The 20149-nt window shown below is 41.5% G+C and overlaps 1 protein-coding gene across 1 annotated transcript in view; it reads right to left on the reverse strand.

The window, feature by feature from the left end:
- The window catches only part of LOC133250500 (olfactory receptor 7A17-like), a 57038-nt gene that overhangs the window by 8709 nt on the left and 28180 nt on the right, over nucleotides 1-20149 (reverse strand). The gene's annotated exons all lie outside the window — the stretch shown is intronic.

A 20149-nucleotide genomic window follows, 5' to 3' on the forward strand; every position in this document is an offset into this window, starting at 1 on the left:
AAGTGAAGTCTCTCAGTCCCGTCCAACTCGTAGTGACCCCATGGACTGCAGCCTACCAGGCTCCTCCATGCATGAGATTGTCCAGGCAAGAGTACTGGAGTGGGGTGCCATTGCCTTCTCCGACCCTAAGGTACAGGGAGTCCGTAATTCACAAGTTGTTCTTTGCACCTTATTAATTTTATCTCCAAGGAATCCTGAGCACAAAAATCAATCCACTTTTTGTTTTCATATTTGGTTGACATTCTGTCATCTGTATTTTCAGGGGAACATTTTGGTGTACACAAGTTCACACACACACACGCAGACACACACACACACACACAGCACTGTGGTGGGGCTATTCTTCTCTCTGTAACTTTTATTTAATCCCATGTCTTTTTCCCCTGCTAGACTGTGAGAACCTTGACACATGAAGCAATATTTTACACATTCACCACCTTTTCCCTACCCCATTCCGAGCAGATTTAGTGGGGAACTGTAACTAATTCAATATATATTGCATGGACTTGAAAGAATATGGCCTCACAAAAATTGCTGCTAATAAAAGACAATGAGAGACAGAAAAGGTGCAGGGGAATACTAGAATAGGCATGGAGAAGAAGCAAGAGGAATGTTTTCATGTTCTCAGATTAGGTCCCATTGGGGGTTTTAACTATGGTTTGCAAAAATTAAATAGAATGTAATAAATGAAACACACAAAAAGTATCAGAGTGTATCATAACTAGTAAGGATACACACAAAATAATTTATGACCATCTTTGCTCAGTCATATGCGTGGGTAGGTACCTGTCTGTGTGTGGATATGTGTGTTTGTCTATGTTTGTCTATACAGACATGCTAGTGTGCATGTGCAATTGTGGAGTCACGTCTGATTCTTTGCAATCACCCCAGGATCATGATGTGAAAGGCATATCTTACTTTGGGACTTAGTCAAAAAGTCTGGAATCCACTGCAGTAAAGGCAAGAAAACTTTTAAAAGGGCAGTTCCTGCTACTGAGGGAAAATCAATATGAATAGAGAGCCCAACAGAGGAGCCAGGTTTCAGAGAGAAGAGGGAGCTGTTTGGGTGCTGAAGTACCTTGGATTCAAGGGAGCACAGACCACTGGACCTTTATTGCTCCACTTGCTTCATCATGTCATCAGTGTCAGGTCCCTGATCTAATTTTTAATCCTGTACCTATTCCTATTTATTTACCACACTAGTTTTCATATGGTCCAATAGTGAATAAGGTTGGCCTTTCTCTTATTTTTCTCTGTGTAATTCTTCTTTGTTACTCTTGGGCTGTAAATTTTTTTTTTTTTTTCCTTTCGGACATATCCAGTAGGCTTCCTTTTTGATACTAGTCCAGTTTCTGCTCCTTATACATAGTGCGAAGTTCTCCCCAGCTCACACTCCATAATATACTGCATTTGCTGCAACTGTCTCCATTCTTCAGATGAATTATTCCCAAGGATGTTATGTTATTCATGCATTTATTTTACTGTGTTCTGTTTTCTCTATTATAATATCCACATGAGCAAGAATCTCCTTTGCTTGGTTCACATTTTTGTTTTCATAAATGTGTACACATATATGGAAAAAAAATTGAAAATGAGGTGGAAACAAAACTAGGTTACATATGGCAGTATAAAAAAATTAAGTGAAATATAATTAAAGTCTGGCAGGCAGATTCTTTACCACTGTGCCACCTGAAAATCCACTAATGAAGTACTTATAAATAAATTAGCCAACCAACAAACAAACATGTCCAAGTCTTGGCTCTGAACTAGTCTCCTGAGAATCTCTTGTGACCTTGGGTAAAATTTTTCATCTTCCGTTCTCTCTGAATCTTACCTGAAGTATCTGTGAGTCCTTAGACCCACCTAGTTAGGTTCTTTGAAAGGAAGATCTTGTGTGGAAGTCTGAATTCCTTAAGGATGGTTTATGATGGAGTCTGAAGCTGTGTTCTCAGACAAGACACAAGAGGAACTAAAGCCCCTTTGCAGATGCAGGACTCCAAAAGCAATGAGCATGTCTCCTCTACTCTGAGGTGGCAGAAGCGGAAGGACTGCAGCATGTGAGATATTTATGGATGCCTAGATTTGGTCATTAGGGACACTTCCCCCTGTTACTCCATCCTTAAGCATGTGATTTCTCCCAGTGAACTGGTCTAGAGAGAAGTTTCTCGTAATGATTTTCTGTTCCCAAGAGACCAAGTTAGAAGTCAGGTGAATCCTGTTTATACTAATCCTTCTCCACGACTCTTCTGCCTTCTAGAGTTCCAAACTTCTAGCACTTTATCCCAAGTTTTCCCTTCCACACTGACTTCGGGGTCTTCTGGAAATAAGCCCTATTGTCACATATTTGGTGACTTGTCTTTCTGGTGCAGGTTCCAAGGGTTGACACATAAAATGTATGGCACTAAACTATCATCTTTTAGGAAAAATTGAAGTCGCTCAGTCATGTCCAACTCTTCATGACCCCATGGACTGTAGTCTGCCAGGCTCCTCTGTCCATGGGATTTCCCAGGCAAGAATACTGGAGTGGGTTGCCATTTCTTTCTCCAGGGGATCTTCCCAGTCCAGGGATTGAACCTGGGTCTCTCTCACTGCAGGCAGACTTTTAACCGTCTGAGTAACCAGGAAAAGATCCCTGTAAATGTGAAATCCAGCCTATTTGTGGGTTACTATGCTGGGGGTGGGGTTTTTGAAGAGACTAGTTCTCTGCCTCTTCTGCCATGTGGATGTGGTCCTATTATCCTTTGTTGTGGAGCAGATGTTCAGCTGGGGCTTCCCTGATAGCTCAGCTGGTAAAGAATCTGCCTGCAATGCAGGAGACACCAGTTTGATTCCACGGTCAGGAAGATCCTTTAGGAAAGGGATAGGCTACCCACTCTAGTATTCATGGGCTTCCCTGGTGGCTCAGATGGTAAAGAATCTGCCTCCAATGCAGGAGACCTCAGTTTGATCCTGAGGTGAGATGATCCCCTGGAGGAGGGCATGCAACCAACTTCAGTATACTTGCCTGGAGCATCCCCATGGACAGAGAAGCCTGGTAGGTTACAGCCCATGGGGGTCACAAAGAGTTGGGGACAACTGAGTGACTAAGCACAGCACAGCGGCACAGAGATTCAGGTAGTTTTCTGAGGAAATTTATCCACACGTAGCTGTAGATTAGGGGTGTCCATGGGTTTGAGTTTAGGATTTTTCTATGCTGCCATCTTGTACTGCCACCCCCAACATTTGATATTAGCCCAACAAGACTCATTTAAAGCTTTTGACACCTGAACTATAAAAGCATATATTTTCTTATTTTAAGAAACTTATTTGGCAGTATTGTACAACAGCAACATGAATCTAATATAGACATTTATTTAATAAAATTTGTTTACAAGAATTTATTTTAAACTTCTCAATGTATTCATAAGCTGGCCTTGAATAAGGGCATTTTATGTGGAAAACCGTACGTAGGAAAAAAAAATCATTTAAATCAATTTGAAGATCTTCTACTTCATTAGCTGATACTGTGAACTCCTCATTCAGTTCAGTTCAGTTTAGTCAGTCAGTCATGTCCGACTCTTTGCGATCCCATGAATCATAGCATGTCAGGCCTCCCTGTCCATCACCAACTCCCGGAGTTCACTCAGACTCACGTCCATTGAGTCAGTGATGCCATCCAGCCATCTCATCCTCTGTCGTCCCCTTCTCCTCCTGCCCCAATCCCTCCCAGTATCAGAGTATTTTTCAATGAGGCAACTCTTTGCATGAGGTGGCCAAAGTACTGGCTTTTCAGCTTCAGCATCATTCCTTCCAAAGAAATCCCAGGACTGATCTCCTTCAGAATGGACTGGTTGGATATCCTTGAGTCCAAGGGACTCTCAAGAGTCTTATCCAACACCACAGTTCAAAAGCATCAATTCTTCAGTGCTCAGCTTTCTTCACAGTCCAACTCTCACATCCATACATGACCACTGGCAAAACCACAGCCTTGACTAGACGGACCTTTGTTGGCAAAGTAATGTCTCTGCTTTTCAATATGCTGTCTAGGTTGGTCATAACTTTCCTTCCAAAGAGTAAGCGTCTTTTAATTTCATGGCTGCAGTCACCATCTGCAGTGATTTTGAACTCCTCATTACATAATTGTAAATGTTGCCTGACCAGGGTGCCTTGTGATATTATGATAGAAAACGCACCCATTATGCAAGCTGAGATCACCTATTGTACTTTAAAATTTTGTGTTTATATTTCTACATTCTTCTGCTTCATGATAATTCAAATATTCAACCTTTTTTGGGTGGGTCTCTACAGTGTACAGGCTCTTTGTTGTGGTGTGCAAACTTCTTTATTTGTTGTGCATGAACTCGAGAGCAAGCAATCTCAGTAGTTGTTGCTTGTAAGTTTCTCTAGTTGCAGCATGTGGGCTCTAGTTGTGGTGCATGGGTTTGGTTGCCCCGTGGTATGTGGGATCTTACTTCCCTGACTAGGGATTGAAAGCATGTCCCCTGCATTGAAAGGCGGATTCTTAACCACCTGATCACCAGTGAACTCCCAAAATGTTCATTGTTTTCATTTCTATTACTCTCAGGTTTCCTTTTAACACAGAGGAATTAACAGTTGTGTCCATGTGTGTATATGTGTGTGTATAATTGTGTTTATTTGAAAGAAAAATGCATACAAGCACACAGATAATCAGATACAACATTTACCCTTGTATTCTTTGGACTGAAAAATGAACTACACCTTTCATTTATTTCTCAGAGTATCCACGTGAAGTTTGGCTTAGTATCCCCACAAAAGCTTCAGAAATATGCAATCTGAGGCTCAAGGAACTGAAATTTCTCATAATTATGTAACAAAGCATTTAAAGATATGCTTTAAATTATACTATCCAATTATACAGAAGTGGAAACATGCAATATGCTCTTTAATTTTTGTATAACTCCTTTAATTTATCAAATTGTACAGTCTAAGTATGCAGTTTTTTGTGTGCAATTATACTCTGATTATTTAATTAAATTTAAACAATTCAATGGTGTATGGCTAAGGGTAGGATGTAGGCATAGATAGCTGGTTCTCATTTAACAAAGATAGGAGATATGTCATCTAACAGGGAAGAAAGCCAAGTATTATTTGTAGATGTAAGGACACTGAAACTAAATTTAAGTAATGTGCATGGTAAACTCATTCTTTTCTGTAAATATATGGCTAGTCTTAACGGAACTATAGTAAACTGAAGATAAATTGATTCAAGACAGAAAAGCACTGCAGCCTTGCTAACATCATGGATGAGCCTTAAAAATACAGTATAGACACTGACAGCTGACTACACACTCATGAGCTACACAAAGAAATCAATACAACTCTCCAGCATAAAACTTCATTGGTAGTAAGGATATTATGGTAACAAAAAAGATCTTCACGACCCAGATAATCACGATGGTGTGATCACTGACCTAGAGCCAGACATCCTGGAATGTGAAGTAAAGTGGGCCTTTGAAAGCATCACTACGAACAAAGCGAGTGCAGGTGATGGAATTCCAGTTGACCTATTTCAAATCCTGAAAGATGATGCTGTGAAAGTGCTGCACTCAATATGCCAGCAAATTTGGAAAACTCAGCAGTGGCCACAGGACTGGAAAAGGTCAGTTTTCATTCCAATCCCAAAGAAAGGCAATGCCAAAGAATACTCAAACTACTGCACAATTGCACTCATCTCACATGATAGTAAAGTAATGCTCAAAATTCTCCAAGCCAGGCTTCAGCAATACGTGAACCGTGAACTTCCAGATGTTCCAGCTGGTTTTAGGAAAGGCAGAGGAACCAGAGATCAAATTGCCAACATCCGCTGGATCATGGAAAAGGCACGAGAGCTCCAGAAAAACATCTATTTCTGCTTTATTGACTATGCCAAAGCCTTTGACTGTGTTGATGACAATAAACTGTGGAAAATTCTGAAAGAGATGGGAATACCAGACCACCTGACCTGCCTCTTGAGAAATATGTATGCAGATCAGGAAGCAAGAGTTAGAACTGGACATGGAACAACAGACTGGTTCCAAATAGGAAAAGGAGTACATCAAGGCTGTATATTGTCACCCTGCTTATTTAACTTATATGCAGAGTACATCATGAGAAACGCTGGACTGGAAAAAGCACAAGCTGGAATCAAAATTGCCGGGAGAAATCTCAATAACCTCAGATATGCAGATGACACTACCCTTATGGCAGAAACTGAAGAGGAACTAAAAAGCCTCTTGATGAAAGTGAAAGAGGAGAGTGAAAAAGTTGGCTTAAAGCTCAACATTCAGAAAACAAAGATCACGGCATCCGGTCCCATCACTTCATGGGAAATAGATGGGGAAACAGTGGAAACTGTGTCAGACTTTATTTTGGGGGGCTCCTAAATCACTGAAGATGGTGACTGCAGCCATGAAATTAAAAGGCGCTTACTCCTTGGAAGGAAAGTTATGACCAACCTAGATAGCATATTCAAAAGCAGTGACATTACTTTGCCAACAAAGGTTCATCTAGTCAAGGCTATGGTTTTTCCTGTGGTCATGTATGGATGTGAGAGTTGAACTGTGAAGAAGGCTGAGTGCCAAAGAATTGATGCTTTTGAACTGTGGTGTTGGAGAAGACTCTTGAGAGTCCCTTGGACTGCAAGGAGATCCAACCAGTCCATTCTGAAGGAGATCAGCCCTGGGATTTCTTTGGAAGGAATGATGCTGAAGCTGAAACTCCAGTACTTTGGCCACCTCATGTGAAGAGCTGACTCATTGTAAAGGACTCTGATGCTGGGAGGGACTGGGGGCAGAAGGAGAAGGGGACGACAGAGGATGAGATGGCTGGATGGCATCACTGACTTGATGGACGGGAGTCTGAGTGAACTCTGGGAGTTGGTGATGGATAGGGAGGCCTGGCGTGCTGCAGTTCATGGGTCACAAAGAGTCCAACACGACTGAGCAACTGAAATAAACTGAACTGAAATTGACATAGAATGGCTTGTTATGCAGCGACAGCTAACTGATACAATAATCCAAATGAACAGAAACAAGAGCAATTGTAACAATCTACAGCATTTTTTTTTTTTTGGTATATGCTCTTATATTTGTGTAGAACATCCATGGTCATTCCATTACCCAAGATTATTTCAGGTAACTATAATAACAATTGACTATTTTCTAGGAAACTAGAAGAGGTGGACAGACATTCCTGTTAGTACAGAAAAACTGGTTTATCTGAATCATATGACTGGGCAGGATGCCAGCCTCTCTTGTGGATCATCCTTTGATCATGAGGAAGGAAGAGACTCCTGAGTTTGAAAGACATGAGAAATGGATGAATTGATGTTGTTCACTCATCATCTTTGTGAACTGGTGACACATCAGGAAAGAGGAGATATTTCATAAAACAACTGAATGAATCATGTTAGAAGGTAGCAATAGAAGTTTTCAAGCACAAACAGGACAAAAATAATGTGACAAAATGTAAAAGACAGTAACAAACCCTTCACCTCAATTAATAAAACCTGTCACTTGTGGGGAGACATCTTATCAGTTCTGTTCAGTTCAGTCGCTAAGTTGTGTCTGACTCTTTGAGACCCCATGAATCGCAGCACGCCAGGCCTCCCTGTCCATCACCAATTCCCGGAGTCTACCCAAACTCATGTCTGTTGAGTTGGTGGTGCCATCCAGCCACCTCATCCTCTGTCGTCCCCTTCTCCTCCTGCCCCCAATCCCTCCCAGGATCAGGGTCTTTTCCAATGAGTCAACTCTTTGGATGTGGTGGCCAAAGTATTAGAGTTTCAGCCTTAGCATCAGTCCTTCTAATGAACACCCAGGACTGGTCTGCTTTAGAATGGACTGGTTGGAACTCCTTGCAGTCCAAGGGACTCTCAAGAGTCTTCTCTAACACCACAGTTCAAAACATCAATTCTTCAGTGCTCAGCTTTCTTCACAGTCCAACTCTCACATTCACTGGAAAAACCATAGCCTTGACTTGGTGGGCCTCTGTTGGCAAAGTAATGTCTCTGCTTTTGAATATGCTATCTAGGTTGGTCATATCTTCCCTTCCAAGGAATAAGCATCTTTTAATTTCATGGCTGTAATCACCATCTGCAGGCATTTTGGAGCCCCAAAAATAAAGTCTGACACTGTTTCCATTGTTTCCCCATCTATTTGCCATGAAGTGATGAGACCAGATGCCATGAACTTTGTTTTCTGAATGTTGAGCTTTAAGCCACCTTTTTCACTCTCTTCTTTCACTTTCATCAAGAGGTTTTTTTGTTCCTCTTCACTTTCAGTCATAAGGGTGGAGTCATCTGCATATCTGAGGTTATTGATATTTCTCCAGGCAATCTTGATTCCAGCTTGTGCTTCTTCCAGCCCAGCATTTCTCATGATGTACTCTGCATATAAGTTAAATAAGCATGGTGACAATATACAGTCTTGTTGCTGCTGCTAAGTCGCTTCAGTCGTGTCCAACTCTGTCTGACCACAGAAACGGCAGCTCACCAGGCTCCCCCATCCCTGGGATTCTCCAGGCAAGAACACTGGAGTGGGTTGTCATTTCATTTTCCAGTGTATGAAAGTGAAAAGTGAAAGTGAAGTCGCTCAGTCGTGTCCAACTCTTCGCCACCCCGTGGACTGCAGCCCACCAGGCATGTACCCCTTGGCCTATTTGGAAGCAGTCTGTTGTTCCATTTTCAGTTCTAACTGTTGCTTCCTGACCTGCATATAGGTTTCTCAAGAGGCAGATCAGGTGCTCTGGTATTCCCATCTCTTTCAGAATTTTACACAGTTTACTGTGATCCACACAGTCAAAAGCTTTGGTATAATCAACAAAGCAGAAATAGATGTTTTTCTGGAACTCTCCTGCTTTTTTGACGATCCAGCGGATGTTGGCAATTTGATCTCTGGTTCCTCTGCCTTTCCTAAAACCAGCTTGAACATCTGGAAGTTCACGGTTCACGTATTGCTGAAGCCTAGCTTGGAGAATTTTGAGCGTTACTTTACTAGCATGTGAGATGAGTGCAGTTGTGTGGTAGTTTGAGTATTCTTTGGCACTACCTTTCTTTGGGATTGGAATGAAAACTGACCTTTTCCAGTCCTGTGGCCACTGCTGAGTTTTCCAAATTTGCTGGCATATTGAATGCAGCACTTTCACAGCATCATCTTTCAGGATTTGAAATAGGTCAACTGGAATTCCATCACCTGCCTCGCTTTGTTCGTAGTGATGCTTTCTAAGGCCCACTTGACATCACATTCTAGGATGTCTGGCTCTAGGTCAGTGATCACACCATCGTGATTATCTGGGTCGTGAAGATCTTTTTTGTACAGTTCTTCTGTGTATTCTTGCCACCTCTTCTTAATATCTTTTGCTTCTGTTAGGCCCATACCATTTCTGTCCTTTATCCAGCCCATCTTTGCATGAAATTTTCCCTTGGTATCTCTAGTTTTCTTAAAGAGATCTCTAGTCTTTCCCATTCTGTTGTTTTCCTCTATTTCTTTGCATTGATCACTGAGGAAGGCTTTCTTATCGCTCCTTGCTATTCTTTGGAATTCTGCATTCAAATGAGAATATCTATCATTTTCTCCTTTGCTTTTCACTTCTCTTCTTTTCACAGTTATTTGTCAGTCCTCCCCAGACAGCCATTTTGCTTTTTTGCATTTCTTTTCCATGGGGATGGTCTTGGTCCCTGTCTCCTGTAGAATGTCACGAACCTACATCCATAGTTCATCTATCAGATCTAGTCCCTTAAATCTATTTCTCACTTCCACTGCATAAGGCTTTAATAAATAGATGTGCAGCATGAAAAAGAAACATTGTGCACAGTCACCAAATGTGTGACTTGACATGTTGCCTCCTAATGGGTCATCTTGATCATACCAGTCCAATTTATTCCAATTTGTCTTTCCATGTAGATTTCAACTGGAAGACACATATTTTTTTTTTGGCCAGTGACTGTGATAAGCATTTGGACATCAAGGTGAATAACTGAATAAAACCAGGAGAGCAATTATAAAACACATGTTTGTAATGTGAGTGCTAGAAACTTAGCTTTTGATTTCTGAGGCATTCACTTCAAAGACAATTATGGCAAAAAATATATTGCCAGCAGCTATGTAACACAGCTACTAGACTTGTATCCAGTGACACCCCCCCCCCCCCACCCTGCCACCCCAACAATGAAGTCTCTTTTAGATTTACCCCCTGGATAAAGAGAACTTGTGAACTTGTTTCCCTTCTGTTCAGTCACTCAATCATGTCCAACTCTTTGTGACCCCATGGACTGTAGCCCACCAGGCTCCTCTGTCCATGGGATTCTCCAGGCAAGAATACTGAAGTGGGTTGCCATTCCCTTTTCCAGGGGATCTTCTTGACCCAGGGGTCAAACCTGGGTCTCCTGCATTGTAGGCAGATTCTTTGCCATCTGAGCCACCAGGGAAGGGTGGATGCTGCTAAGTCACTTCAGTCATGTCCGACTCTGTGCGACCCCATAGACGGCCTCCTACCAGTCTCCTCTGTCCCTGGGATTCTCCAAGCAAAAACATTGGAGTGGGTTGCCATTTCCTTCTCCAAAGCCTGAAAATGAAAAGTAAAAGTGAAGTCGCTCAGTCGTGTCCGACTCTTAGCGACCTCATGGACTGCAGCCTATCAGGTTCTTCCATCCATGGGATTTTCCAGGCAAGAGTACTGGAGTGGGGTGCCACTGCCTTCTCCAAAGGGTGGATGAGCACACTTTAACTGTCTGGAAGAGTTGAATTCATATAAATGGAAATTCTAGAAAATAAATAGAAGGAGTAAGTCCTGCTCTTCAACAATCTGATCAAAGAATTTGGCTCTAAGGCTTTGAACCCTACAGTTATGGGCACTTCTTGGGCCCAAGGACAATTGCCCCTTTTATAGCAGCCATCCCAATGTTTCTTTTCAGAGCCCTGTTTATGTCTTTGTTCCTCAGGCTGTAGATGAAGGGATTCAGTATGGATGTAACCACAGTGTACAATTGTACTTGAGTGTTAGCTGTTTGTAGCAGCAGAGCTAAGGTACGCTCCTAAGGCTGTACAATAAAATAAGGAGGCCACTGAGAGGTGAGATGCACAGGTGGAAAATGCCTTATACTTCCCCTGAGCTGATGAGATTCCATGTATGGCAGAAACTATCTTAGAGTAAGAGTACAGGATACCAGTGAGGGAAACACCATCCAAAAATGGCAGCTGCAAAATACATCACTATGTCATTGAGATACACGTCAGAACAGACAAGTAGGACCACCTGATTGAGTTCACAGAAAAAATGGGGGGTCTCCAGGATTCTACAGAAGGACAGCCACAACATCAGGAAGCTTAGTAGCAAGGAATTCAGGACACTCATCATCCAGGACACCAGGACCAGCAATCCACAGAGCTGAGGGTTCATGATGACTGTGTAGTTCAGGGGGTGACAGATGGCCATGAAGCAGTCATAGGCCATCACTGTCAGGAGAAAGATGTCCAACTCTGAAAAGAGCATGAAAAAATACATCTGGGTGATGCAGCCTTCATAGGCTATAAGTTTGCTCTGGTTCTGGATGTTCTACAGCATCTTTGGGGTGGTGGTGGAAGTGACACAGATGTCTACAAAAGACAGGTTGGAGGGGAAGAAGTACATGAGGGTGTGGAGGTGAAAGTCTGGGCTGACAGCTAGGACGATGAGCAGGTTTCCAAATACAGTGATCAGATCCATGGAGAGGAAATGTCCAAAATAAGAGAGGCTGCCATTCTGGTTCCTTTGAAATTGCCAGAAGAAGAAATTTTGAAATTCGTGTAGCATTCCCTGGTTCCATGTGGAAGAGGTGACTGCCAGGAGACAAAAAGTAACACGATCAGTTTCTCAACTATGTGGTTTGTAAGAATAAGATAAAATAGAATATATAAAACACAAAAGAAAATATCAGTGTGCATCATACATAGCAAGGGGTTTTTTTTTTTGTTGTTGTTCTTTTTGTTCAGATATGTCTGTACGTGTGTGTTCGAATGTGCATGCAATGTGCATGTGTGCGAATTTCTTGCTTGCTTGTGTACATATGCTGGATCACATGTAAAAAGTATGTTGTGCTCTGGGACACAATCTGAAATTTTTTTAATCCCTTGAATTAAATGGAAGAATTGTTTTTGAAGAAGATAAGTTTCTGCTGATGGAAGAAGAATGTGAATAAAGAGTTCAACGAAAGAGGCAAATTGCAGAGAGAACAGGCAACAGTGTGTTCAGACTCAATGGACCACACACTGACTGCACTTTTCCCCTTCACTTAATTATTGTATCCACATCAGACCACTGACTCAATTTTTATGAGTGAGTAAGACTGATCTTTTTCTTACTTTTCTTATGTGGCATCTTTCTTTGTTATTCTTGGCCTTTCAGTTTTGATCTCCTTTTGACAAATCCAGTGGGTCCACACTACTCCTGTTTCAGATTCTCTTCCCACATGCAAAGACCTCCCCATAATATGCTCTATAAAGTCCTACATGCCACAAAACCTACCTTTTCCTTCATTTAATTTATATCTGAGGACACTTGGTCATACATGAATTTATTTTACTGTAATCTTTCTCCACTAAAATATTAGCTCTAAATGGACAGGGACTTCATGCTTTGTTCACTATTAATGGGCTTGTCAGGTAGCACAGTGATAATCTGCCTGCCATGCAGGAGATGCAGGTTTGTTCCCTCAGTCAAGAAGGTCCCCTGGAGTAGGATAGGATATGGCAACCTGATCAAGTATTCTTGCCCGGGAAATGCCATGAACAGAGGAACCTTGTGGGCTATAGTCCATGGGGCTGCAAAGAGTCAAAAATGACTAACTTGCCGGGGTCCAGCCCCGGTGGATCCAGGGAATTCGAAGCGGGGACGGCGTCGGCGAGGATCAGGAAACAACTGCTTAATTAAACTTTAATTAAGGATATAAAGAGTAATAGAATAAGGATAGCTCAGTGAGGAAATTCAGTGGAGAAAAGAGGCTGAATAATTCAGCCAGAAGGTGAGAGAAAGAACGACATGGGGAGACCATGTTTCGGTGAACAAGGTCCGCACTTTATTTTCCAAAGTAGTTTTTATACCTTAAGTTATGCATAGAGGATAATGGGGGAAGGGGTAGAGTCATGCAGTAAGCCAGGCTTTCTTCCTGCAAACTTATCATATGCAAAAGTTTAGGTGATTTGCATCATCTTCTGGCCCGGAGGCCTGTTAACGTTTTAAGAAACTTATTTTTCTCTAAAGGTGATTATTCTAAAGTCAGGCGCCAGCCTCCAAAAAGCATTAGATAAAGTTGCATTCCTACAGAGCAAAGGTGTGGTGGGCTATAACAAGAAAAAGAATTAACTCAACTGTCCCAGGATACAAACATTAAAGCTACTACTTACACCAATTATATTAATCAATACACTGCCAGGGATACAGCAGGTAAGGGATATGGAAACTTAGCAGCAAACATTGGCCCAACAAGTGAAAATCCCTTCACCAAAACAATTTCTAATCAATCTTTTAACTACTCAAAGGAATCTGTGTTTAGACAGTTTAGAACATCTCCTGCCTCTCACAGTTGGGAGGCTCTGAACAATCACATGTGGCCGGAAAAACCTATTCAGGCAGGCTAGAGGATTTTCAAAGGAGTTTGTAGGTTGAAACACTGTCACACCCAGGAATTATTAACTGGAGCTGTAAGCTAACTCTTTTTTCAGAGAGAGGTAGTGGGGGCCAGCCCCCCGTAAAGTCAGAGGTGTAGGTGAAAGCACAAAGCAGAAAGTAGGCAGACTCTGGTTTTGGGGGTAGATGCTCGAGAATTTCCAGGGAGACTCCTGAGGCTTGATCCCGCCTTTGCATATGCCAAGCCTCCTTCCTCAAGACCTTTGCCAGGGGCGGAGCTCGCTCCCCGCACTAACTGACTTTCACTTTTCTTTTTTTTAAAGCATAAATAGATTCAACCATCCTTATGAAAAAGATAGAAGAAATATTTGAGTGCAGAAACACATGTTCCACAAGAGGGCAGAAAATGTTATTTACAAAATTGATCTAGTCACAAAAGGCAATTGTAGTACTAGGTGAAAATGGGAAATAAGATGGCAATTTATAGAAAAGGTGGTTTCTTATTTCTAAGGATGTTGAAGAACTTTGTGTGTGTGAAAAGCAATGAGAGGGAGGACAAAATGTGACCGACTGATAACTTTGATCACTCACAGTTTTTAAACTCTCACATAACACAGCAAACACATTATACACTACACACATATAAGATTTAAATGGCAAATATTAATAGGAAGCTTCTGTAAAAATTGTAATTCTTTGTTTAGAAGAATGCAAACCGTTCCCCTCTCCCGCCCCGCCATGAATATAGAGACTGGAATAGGGAATCCAGATTAGTTGAACTAGTTATAGCTAAGAGCAGTTTGGGTGAAATAGTGCCACAGAAATGGTGGCTGACACACTTGTGTAGGGGAGGGGGAAAATAGGGAGAAAAAAGCTACATATTTCTCTGTTTTCAGCAAGAAGAATTGACAAAGTATTAAAAATACACCTCATTCTCCTGGTCTTCCACATGCTGTAGTGCAATTCCTTTCCTTTCTGAGCTGGAGATGAAATACATTGTAAAGAAAATGATACAGCAAAACAAAAAAGAATAAAAACATCCAGACACCAGTAGGTAAAGCAAAACATGCATAGACAATTAGCAACAGAGATAGCAAATGGCTAATAAAAACTGCAAATAAATTTAGTTTTCAGGTAATGAAATAATTGCAAAGATAAACGGTTTATCATATGTCTGTTTGTATTTTAAAAGCATATTTCCCTAATGAATACTCAGTATGAAAGAAGATTCGGTAATATATGTGTCTCAAGAAGTGTAGTTTTCAGGTAGTAGATACTTCTATTGATCTGGATCCTCCTAATGAATACAGAACAAGCTCAAATACACCTCATCTTAAAAATTTCAGAAAAAACAATTACTTCACTGCAAACCTCTCCTGACCAAATAGTTTATTTTCCTACTCCCCTAAACTGCAATAAACTTCTTGGAAATGTTCAAATTTTAATGATATCACTGGGCTCCCCATTTTTTCCTGAGTCTCATTCAACTAGATTTTCATTCCCATTACTTAGTTGTCAACAGCAATCCTTGAATTGCTGAATCCAACAGATATCTGTCATTTAAAAATATTTAATAAATTGATTATGAATTAATAAATCAAACAAGAAAACAAACATGGAGTTTTCTCGGCTCTGGGTCAGCTGTTTGTGTTCTCAGGTGACTTCAGGTACGTCTTGGGTTTCATTCTCTCCAGCTTTCTCCTCCAGTGTCTGTGGGGCTCTTGGACTCACCTGGATGGAAAGGCAGATTGGAAGGTCTCTGTGTGGAAGTTCAAAATTCCTCCCTGGATGGTGGATGGTGGAGGCCGAAGCTCTGTCTTCTCACAAGAAAGAAGGAAAGAGTGATGCATTGGTCCCTGAGCCAGACTTAGGAGTCCAAATGCAAAAAGCATCCCTGCTGTAGCTCAAGGTTTAACATGCTTAGATCTTGCAGTAGTGGAGATATTTATAGCTCTGTATATGTTCTGTATCTGTTCATTATACCTCTTTATCACATTTTCCATTATTGCTTGAATGTTGACTACATCATTTCCTCAGGGGAACCTGTTTGGAAACAATGGATTTCCCCCCACCCCCCAAACCCCCTGCCCCCTCCGCCTGCTGATTCGCTGTTCCCAAGAGTCCAGGTTAAACATCAGGTGTATTCAATTCTCGTTACTTCTCTACTAACTCTCCTATCTCCCAGAATTCTAACATTGAAAGTTTTTACAACCCTCAATATTTCTTCCAAATCTAAGCCTGAGGAATTTGTCTTGACTAGATCCTTTGAGTCTCAAGAGCCATAACGTAACTGCCATGCTATGAGAATACAGCACCTGATATATCCAGGAAATTACTATTTCTTCTTCAATAAGGGAGAAAACTGTGTTCTCTTGCTAGAACACCATTGTGGAGAGGGGGACTTTTCCAGGTGGCTTAGTGGTAACAAATCTGCCTGCCAAGCAGGAGATGCAAGTTCTATCCCTGGGTTGGGAAGATTCCCTGTAGAAGGAAATGGCAACCTACTTCAGTATTCTTGACTGGGCAATCCCATGGACAGAGGACCCTGGTTGGTCACAGTCCATGAGACTGCAAAGAGTTGGGCATGCCTGAGCAACTAACACTTTCACTTTCACCCAAACATCTATAATGTACAGGATAGCACCAAATACAAATAATTATCTTGCCACAAATGCCAATAGTGAGAAGATGAGAAAGCCTATTCTAGGCCAACACTTCTATACATTGTACATAAGAATCCCCTAGGATTCTAGTACTAAATCAGATTCTGATTCAACAGGTCCTGGGTGTTCTGAGGTTCTGAATTTTCAACAAGGTTCTGGGTAACGTTGCTAATGCATGCATGTCTTGGTCTGTGGATTATTCTTTGACTAGCAAGGTTGTGGTCTTGTGTTAGAGTCTGGACTAGGTAGTTGTAGGTTCCTTTGCACCAAAAATTGTCTTGGCATGTAACTTCAAAAGAATGCTTTTCATCATTAAGAAGCTATAATACATTTTGTGTTTCTTTTATTTACAATCCTTTATTGTTTAGTTGCTAAGTCGTGTCTGACTCTTTTGGGACCCTATTGACCGTAGCCTGCCAGGCTCCTTTGTCCATGGGCTACTGAAGTGGATTGCCATTTCCTTCTCCAGGGCATCTTTCTGGCCCAGAAATGGAACCCACATCTCTTATCTCCTGCATTGCAGGTGGATTCTTTCCTGCTTAGCCACCTGGGAAACCCCTTATGGTCCTTAAGTAAATAAGTAAGTAACTGTTACTTGCTCAGTTGTGTCCAACACTTTGCGACCCCATGGACTGCAGCACACCAGGCCTCTCTGTTCATAATCAACTCCTGGAGTTTACTCAAACTCATGTTCATTGAGTCGGTGATGCCGTCCAACTATCTTATCCTCTGTCGTCCCCTTCGCCTCCTGCCTTCAATCTTCCTAGCATCAGGGTATTTTCCAGTGAGTCAACTCTTTGCATCAGGTGGCCAAAGTATTGGAGTTGCAGCTTCAACATCAGTTCTTACAGTGAATATTCAGGACTGATTTCCTTTAGGATGGACTGGTTGGATTTCCTTGCAGTCCAAGGGACTTGCAAGAGTCTTCTCCAACACCACAGTTCAAAAACATCAATTCTTCGGTGCTCAGCTTTCTTATAGTCCAACTCTCACATCCGTACATGATCACTGGAAAAACCATAGCCTTGACTAGACAGATCTTTGTTGGTAAAGTAATGTCTCTGCTTTTGAATATGCTATCTAGGTTGTTCATAACTTTCCTTCCAAGGAGTAAGTGTCTTTTAATTTCATGGCTGCAGTCACCATTTGCTTTGATTTTGGAGCCCAGAAAAATAAAGTCTGACACTGTTTCCCTTGTTTTCCCATCTATTTGCTATGAAGTGATGGGACCGGATGCCATGATCTTCGTTTTCTGAATGTTGAGCTTTAAGCCAACTTTTTCACTCTCCACTTTCACTTTCATCAAGAGGCTTTTTAGTTCCTCTTCACTTTCTGCCATAAGGGTGGTGTCATCTGCATATCTGAGTTTATTGAGATTTCTCCCAGCAATCTTGATTCCAGCTTGTGCTTCTTCCACCCCAGCATTTCTCATGATGTATTCTGCATATAAGTTAATTAAGCAGGGTGACAATATACAGACTTGACATACTCCTTTTCCTATTTGGAACCAGTCTGTTGTTCCATGTCCAGTTCTAACTGTTGCTTCCTGACCTGCATACGGATTTCTCAAGAGGCAGGTCAGGTGGTCTGGTATCCCCATCTCTTTCAGAATTTTCCACAGTTTATTGTGATCCACATAGTCAAAGGTTTTGACATAATCAATAAAGAAGAAATAGATGTTTTTCTGGAACTCTTTTGCTTTTTTGATGATCTGGTGGATGTTGGCAATTGGATCTCTGGTTCCTCTGCTTTTTCTAAAACCAGCTTAGTCCTTAAGTGACAGCAAATAATAGGCCTATGAAAACTACTTTTGATGATCAGAGTAATGGCCTCCAAGTGATGACTACATCCTAATCCCCAGAACCTTTGATTATATTATTTTACATAGCAAGAGGGGATTACGGTAGCAGATGGAGGAAGGTTGCTAATCAGTGACTTTAAGATAAGAAGATTGACTATGATTATCTGGAAGAGACTAGTGTAATCACAATGAACCTGTTTCTGTAGAAGAAGAAGACAAAAAGGTTGAAATCAGAGAAAGATTTGAAAATGTTACATTGCTGACTTTGCAGAGAAGGCAATGGCAACCCACTCCAGTATTCTTGTCTGGAGAATCCCAGGGACAGGGGAGCCTGGTGGCTGCCATGTATGGGGTTGCACAGAGTCAGACATGACTGAAGTGACTTAGCAGCAGCAGCTGTCTTTGAAGCTGAAGAAAGGCCTATGAGTCAAGAAATTCTTGTGGCCACTAGAAACTAGAAAAGGAAATGAATCAGATTCTCCTCAGAGACCATGCAGGCATGTTGACTTTAGCTTACTGAGATATTTGCCTTCTGATCTTCAATTGTAAGAGCAAAATATTTTTTTATTTCAATCCCTATTGTGGTAATTTGTTACCGTAGCTATGAATGTATTACTACATGTAATATGGACAATTATTCAATAATTTTTTTAGAAATCGAATTTAAGTTTCTCAATTCATTTTTTTGTGATGCCTTATGTTTTGTTAGTTTCATTTAATTCATAACATATATAATTACTTCCACTCTCCCTTTTTGGCTGTGCTGGGTCTTCCTGGGGGCACACTGGCTTTTCTATAGTCACAGTGTGCAGAGATTTCCCTTGTTGCAGAGCATGGGCTCTAGAACACATGGGCTCAGTAGCTGTGGTGTGGAGCTCTCTAGTTGTGGTGCATGGGATCGTAGCTTTCAGATCAGGGACTGAATCTGTGTCCCCTGTATTGGAAGGCTGATTCTCAACCACTGAATCACCAGGGAAGCCCCTATATTGTTAATCTGATAGCAAAAAGTAAACATGCTTTAGTAGAATTTTTTAAAGTATTAAAAACAAGACAAAATCATTCATCATACCATTACCAATCAGATAATTACTGTGACAAATTATTTCACTGTATATTTATTTGCGTGTTTAAAATTTTTTATTGAAGTATAGGTAACTTAAGAATATCATATTAGCTTCTGGCATATAAACAATGATTCAAAATTTTATAGATTATGCTCCCTTTAAAGTTATTTGATAATATTGATTATGAATTCCCATGACTACTTCACTGTGTACCCCAACCCAAGGTGTGTGAATGCTCTGGCCCCAACTGCTCAATGCTACAGCCTAGCACAGATCTGGGGTGGCTGAAGCAGAGGATGTGACTGTGGCTTGCATCTGAGAGGATCCAAAGATGCCTACACAGGCAGAGTATTGGACCTCCATAAGCACACAAACCCTTATTGTTTCAGCATCCCCCTTTATTGAGACAAAGGCCCCAGTGTGTGAAGAAGGAAAACTTACACTTAAAGAGAACAGAGCCAGCCCTAGCCTGATGAACAGGCCTTCTGCTCTATCAACTTGGGAGCAACGTGACACGAACAGGATGGTGATGGCCACTAAGCAGAGAGGAAGACCCATGTCACATTCTACACCAGGCTCTAGCTCTCCCATCGCCAAGGTTATAGCAGCCAGCACTGCCTATGGAAAGATATGACTGTCATCCATGTCAAATCCAGCCATCCCACCAAAGGTATTGGACATAAGCAATTAACATAGAGACACTGCTAAATAAGAAAAGCCCTTTAAGATTACAATAGGTAATTGTTTCACCGAAATTCATTACAGACAGAGAGAAAGTTAAGTAAAATGAAAGTAAGTAGGAACTATTCTCATGAGGGCTTCCCTGGTGCTTGCTGCTGCTGCTAAGTCGCCTCAGTCGTGTCCGACTCTGTGCGACCCCATAGACAGCAGCCCTCCAGGCTCCCCGTCCCTGGGATTCTCCAGGCAAGAATACTGGAGTGGGTTGCCATTTCCTTCTCTAATGCATGAAAGTGGAAAGTGAAGTCGCTCAGTCGCGTCCGACTCTGTGGGACCCCATA

This window comes from Bos javanicus, chromosome 7, assembly GCF_032452875.1.
Source record: "Bos javanicus breed banteng chromosome 7, ARS-OSU_banteng_1.0, whole genome shotgun sequence".
NCBI classification, from domain to species: Eukaryota; Metazoa; Chordata; class Mammalia; order Artiodactyla; family Bovidae; genus Bos; species Bos javanicus.